Raw genomic sequence first — 5,640 nt, forward strand, 5'->3', positions numbered from 1 at the left:
ACAGAGCAACCAATGCAGAGTATCAGTGGAAGACAGCTGTAAACCGACTCGTAGAACCTACCTCCGGTACATCTGATAAAGATGGAACAGCCATCACAACATCAATTTATTGTTTCCCTGTTTTCGAGACTGTTTGTCTCTATCTTTTGTAAAAAAGCATTAGTCATCACCAGATATTATTTCTATCAGATATTTTGTAAGATATTTTGATATTTTTGTATAAATACCCCCCCAGACGAAGTATTTGGGGTTGGTGAGTATTCTCAGACTTTGCCGTAATACAAAATTTTGGAATAAAAAAGGTTGTTGGAATCATCTATTGCTTGGCCTACTGGATGAGGAATTGGTGCTGAGGACTTGTTACAGAATTCTTGAATCAACTTATGGATCAATAAGTCCTTTCTAACTTATGTTTTACAGTTTCTACATTTTTTATATCATCTATGTTTCATGATCTCAATAATAGAGAAAAAGAATAATTCAGAATTTGCTTAACTGCACTCTGTTTTCAGTCTTTATTATTTTATGTGTTTTCTTCAGAATTAGAATAAACAGTGAATTCTTAATTGCTCATGTTTCCCTTGATTCTTTCCTGTTTAGTATTTGCTAAGGAATTCTTAATTTCTCCTTAACAGTAATCATCCATTTTCCCTCTGTCAATATGATGAAGGATTCTTAACTGACCTTCACCCGTTTGATCTCATTCCATCTGATTCCAGCCTTTAAATTGTTCCATGTTTGACTGCCTTGCTCTATGATACCATTCTCTGTTAAGAAACCTAATCTAGGAAGCTACCTCCTTTGACTACATCATGCCCAATGGACTAAACTATTAAGTATGTCTCACTGTTCTATTGAATCTCACCATCCAAAACCAAAACAAAACCCTTGGAGTTCATAACTAGCCTAACACCTTTCAAAACAAAGCTAAATCATAAAGAGAGAGCCCTCTCTGGATGCAGATTGGCTAGAATCTGTATCTAAAAGATTGGTCTGTGGTTACCTCAGTCGTATTCCCTTTCTTACAACTTTGGGGAACAACCTGAGTGATAACAGACGTCAATTAGATTGCCCCCCTCATCTTTTTTCAGCTAAGGCTAGCACTTCTAAAATCCTTGAAGGGATATGCACCAGTTTCTTCCTCCAAACTAAACAAAAGAATATGGACAAGAGGCAAGAAAGTGTATTACTTGGTAAAAGAAGGATATGAACGTCTTATAAAAAAAATCTTTCACCCTCAACCCTCCATAATCTAGAATTTTATTTGGAACAGAGATGGGTTTCCAAAGGTAAATATATTTTGCTGAGAAATTCTTTATGGGAAGATTTTAATAGCGGAGAATCTGAAGAGAAGAAAAATTCAAGGGACCTCAAGGTGTGTTCTTTTCAAAGAAGTTAAAGAGGACATCATCCATTTATTCTGTTGATGTTCTTTCTCTCTTTATGTATGCAAAATGGCTCTTAATCCTATTGGGAAAATCCAAAATATCCCTTTGGGATGGTTTGAAATGTTTGGGAACTGGAGATCTTAATATCCTTTGCATCATGGGTCAAAATCAATAATAATGAGATGTTGGATAGCTATTCTAAAATATGTATGTTGGCCAATTTGGCTCACTCACAATTAGTTCATCTTCAATGATTGAAAGTCAAACCCAAACTTAATAGCTTCTAAGGCCACTCAGATGTAGTTTGAAGTGATATCCTCGAGAGGATTATGTTAGAGCCTAGATTTACCTCAGGCTGAAAAGGTAAGATTCTAGGTCCACATCAAACCACGCTCAGCCTCATAGCTAGCCCTACGAGGACAGGAGAGGGCTCTCTCCGGGTCAATCTCAGAAAAAGATAATCATATGGGGCTTGAGATGACTGATTTAACAACTAATCTTAGGCTAGGTATGAAGTGCAAGGATTTGATTTGATTTTTTGGGAATTTTGTTGGAATCAAGGGAAAGGAAAATTTGGGTCCAAGGATGAGGCCAAATTTTTGCAGAGTTCTGATTGGGGCAAGGTAGGCAGTAGTTTTGATGCTTTAGATTAAATGAATGGATGGAAAAGACTGCTGAGGAGCTGAAGAGGGCAAGAGGGTACCAAGAATCCTCTTCAAACTGAAGAAAACATTGAAAATTAAACAAACTAACAGGCAAAGCACAACAAGCTAATGAATTCTACCTTTTGTCACTCATTTGTTTAATTTCAGAAACAAAGAGAAGGGAAATGACATACATGAAACATCAATGAACTTACAATTGCATGAAGAAAAACACCATCAAAACACAGAGCCACAAGGATCCCAACAAGTGCTGCACAACCCTGGTCTTTCCTTTGCCAAAAACGCAGAAATCAAATGTACAATGGAGTGCCAAGCAATCCCAAGTGTCCAACCCTGAAAATGATTGAGAAATTACAAGATATAGACAATCCTAACTCCTTTCCATGCCTCTAGGGGTCGAGCTCATCATTCTAGGAGTTGTTTCAACCATATCAAACAAGGAACTGAAAAATAGGCAATGAAACAACTTGCCTCTATATGTTAGGAAACTGATTCATTCAGTTGTTTTTCACTTTTTAGTGAATGAATCTACTAAAAAAAGTAAATATGTGCAAAAATTACATCATTTTCATGAAATTACATCAAGGTAGATCAAGAGTTACATAAAAAAGAAAAATTGGTCAAAATTGGGCGAAATTCTGAGCTGCTGAGTGAAAAATAGGCCAAAATTCTCTATGCGATGCGCCCAAATCCTGTATGCATAGCACAAATTTGGAGCTCATTTTTAGGAACTTCCCAGAGTCCAAATTGAGCCCAAGATAGCTCGTCGGAAATCCTTGCCTGTCTACTTTCCAACCCAAGTGGAATTTCTGGATTTGGATGTCATTTGCCTCTCCAAAACTTCAATCTTCCAATACTGCTTCCTGTGGGTGCAAAAGGTGGCAGAGAGGTCATTTTTAGGTTGTTTTTGACCCTTTAGGCAACCCAGAACTTGATGAAATCCTTAGGTAATCCATGATCATGCATAACTTTTGATGACAAATCCAAAAATGTAAAGTTTTCCTCCAGAGGATCTCCCAATTATAAGCGCACGCCAAGTGGCGCGGCGCATTGGGCAGAAAAGCCTATTTTTGCTCAAAAATTTCTAGGTCCACACTTTTTGTGAGTATTTCCTGTGGTCCCACACCTAATTCTCATGCATCCAACGGACCCGACTGCACATTTTCTTTGTTAAAGGTGCAGACCACTGAGTGCGTCGCGCCACTACCCAGGTTCACTGTGTCTTTTTGCAGATGACTTTTGGAGGCCTTTCCGGTGTCCAAATTGGGCGCGGGATAGCTTGTTGGAAAGGTATTTGAGTCTACTTTCCAAATCAACTTGAATTTTTCTATTTGGAGTTCACTTTCTCTATCAAAAGTCAAATCTCCCAAGACTGGTCAAAATGTGCCAAATGAGGCTGCCTCAAGGCAGAGTGCTGTTGCAGTCAACTTTTGAAGGGCTTCCTTAACTCCAAATTGAGGTCATGATAGCTCATTGGAAATATATTTGTGTCTAGTTAACTTTTGACTCAACAAACAAGTCATTTCAACCAAGCTAGGAGAAAACTTGATTTTCCCAAGGTTACTTCAGAGGTGCATCAATTCTCCCAAGGCAACTCTATTTTTGACATTTCTCTAAAACCATGACACCTGTGTAAAAAGTGAAGGAGTTTTTTTTCCTTTGCCTATTTTGGAAAAAAAAATCTCTCATTTTTCCCAAATTCATCTTTCCTTGCTTATAAACATCATTTTAGTAAAACCTACCCCAATGTGTGGAACAGGGGATTTGTCGAAATGAAGCGAAATGAAGGGGATAAAATTCTTGAGAAAATTTTGGGAAGTAGGGAGGGGTGTTAGGAAGTAGGGGAAGTGGAATTTCAGATATTGAGTGAGGGGAAGGGGTCCAAAAGGGCAAAACACAGGCCTAGTCTAGAAAATTGTCAAGTTGTAGCAAGAAACTAGGGTTTGTGCGAAAATGAGGAATTTGAGGGATATCAGTGATGGGAAGTGTTTAATAAGGTATATTAAGGATAGGGGAAGGTGTATGAACATCAGGATACAAGTTTTTCTGATGATTTTACCATCCAAGAGAAATTACCTTCAAAACCCTAGGAGAGGGAAATGAACTTTACCTAGGCGCAACTGAAGCATGAACAAGGTGTAAAATGACCCAGTGGAACTTGACATGGTGATGAAAATCCTCTGAATAATGGTACACTCAGCTGAATGGTGACATGGACCATCATTTGGACAACTTTGAAAGGAGTAAAATCAAACCCTAGACCTAATACCTAGTGACCAAATTTTGCTTGAAGGCTTGAAGACTCACTAAAATGACAAAATTTGACCTTGACACCTTAAAATCACTTTGTAAGAGCATGTTTGATCACTGGAGGAAGGCTACAAAGACTGACACTAACAGATTCGATCTAAAAGAATTGGAAAATATATTAGGCAATGGCTTCATTTAGAAGGACCTTTAGGTCATGCTAATGTCTTCAATATTAATAAAACTCACCAACCTTACATCATTAGAATGAAACAATATAATTTTAGAGAATGGTGTCTCTCAGGTAAGCATCTTCTTTTATTTGAAAGAGAAACATAAGGTAATCTGGGGGAGGCAGGAGCAAGAGGGGCCATTTTCCACCTCGACAGAGAAATAGAAATGAAGTTTTTCTGGGGTCTATGGATCGATACAAATAATCAGGAAAAATCCCTAGCTCTTTGAAAACAAATGAACATTGCAAAAGCAAAGGGAATTCATCGAATTTGGGTAATTCAAGACTCAATGATCATCGTTCAGAAATGCCGAAATTTCTCGAAAATAGTTGTTAATCTTACTCCTCCCATCCTTCAGCTGCTCGAGTCTCTAACTCAATAATTTGAAAAAAATGAATTCTATCATGTAAAAATGGAAATAAATCAAATGATAGATGCTCAAGCAAATAAAGGAGCCTCCCTTGAATAAGGAGTATTAATCCCTGATCCATAGACCGCCTCTTTCCATCACATCCCATGAATAAATTTCTATGGAACAATATACTGAAGGTTGTAATGAACGAGGAGATAAGACAGGATAGGGTAATCATGTGTGGAGCTCAGACCGGGATCTGGACCACTATCGAAAAACCCAGATTATCTATCCAAGATTGAGGATTACATGTTTAATCCCAGGAGCTAGGGTGGGAATGTGTCATGTAGACAGACAATTGGTTGATGACAGAGAAAACATTAAATATTGAATCTCATTTGAAGATGGTAGGTTCCATGAATGTAATGTATGCCATTAATATTCACGCAAGGTTGAGTAGACTAGTGGGTTCCAAAATGGAAATTCGAGAATTGAGCAAGAAGAGCAGGGAATTCGGCCTCAATGCACTTCCCTCTTCATTGATGGTGACATTCCCTGCAGTAAGACTTATTTAAGTGGCAAGTCGGAGGAGAAATTTGCACTAAATATTTACAGAGTATTGGTTGCCAGAATTATGGTAGCTTCAACAAGTAATGGAGGTCCACCTACAACGGAGGAACAAATGGAGGAAATAAAAATGGAACTTTCATCTCTGGTCACTAAGGTTAGTGATAAAATAATCTCTGAAGCGAGGT

Source organism: Pinus tabuliformis, chromosome 7, assembly GCF_031772625.1.
Source record: "Pinus tabuliformis cultivar Carrire ecotype Pingquan chromosome 7, CPIR1, whole genome shotgun sequence".
NCBI classification, from domain to species: Eukaryota; Viridiplantae; Streptophyta; class Pinopsida; order Pinales; family Pinaceae; genus Pinus; species Pinus tabuliformis.